At 34.1% G+C, this 498-nt stretch overlaps 1 protein-coding gene across 1 annotated transcript in view; it reads right to left on the bottom strand.

Moving 5' to 3' along the window:
* Positions 1-498, bottom strand: part of DNM1L (dynamin 1-like) — a 59,440-nt gene that overhangs the window by 16,170 nt on the left and 42,772 nt on the right. The window lies entirely within an intron of this gene.

Here is a 498-nt window from a genome sequence, read left to right as displayed (position 1 = left end):
AAAAAAAAATATAAAACAAAAACAAAGTACACCTTTCTTCAGGGCAGATTTACCTTTGTAAGTCAAGTATCTCATTATTAACATTCATCCTTACCATCTGGATCCACCTCTCTTGAAATTTTCAGTGCCTCTGATGTTGCCATATCTGTATTAGCAGCAGTGACAGCAAGGATAATGGAATTCGGATTACTGATAAATCGAAGAATAAGCTCTCTTATTTGAAGCTCAATATCCTTAGGCTGATCACCTACAGGCACCTAAACCAAACACAAGATAAGCAAAGAAGTAATAATAAAAAGATGAGCTTTTTCTTTTTTCACATTCAAATCACAGAATCTAGGTGTTACCCATGTATATACTGTTAAACAGAAACAATGGCACTTATTAATCTTACAAAATATGAAAGTCTGAAGATAAAATGTAGTTGTTATGTGCTTTGAGTAGGAACTGATTCATCATCAACCCTCAGGAGTTTTCAGAGTCAGTAAAGGGAGAATG

This window comes from Elephantulus edwardii, unplaced genomic scaffold (assembly GCF_000299155.1).
Source record: "Elephantulus edwardii isolate Elephantulus edwardi_28Jun2011 unplaced genomic scaffold, EleEdw1.0 scaffold00377, whole genome shotgun sequence".
In the NCBI taxonomy this organism is placed as follows: domain Eukaryota; kingdom Metazoa; phylum Chordata; class Mammalia; order Macroscelidea; family Macroscelididae; genus Elephantulus; species Elephantulus edwardii.
The sequence above is the reverse complement of the archived record's forward strand: the minus strand, read 5'-3'. Positions and strand labels throughout refer to the sequence as shown.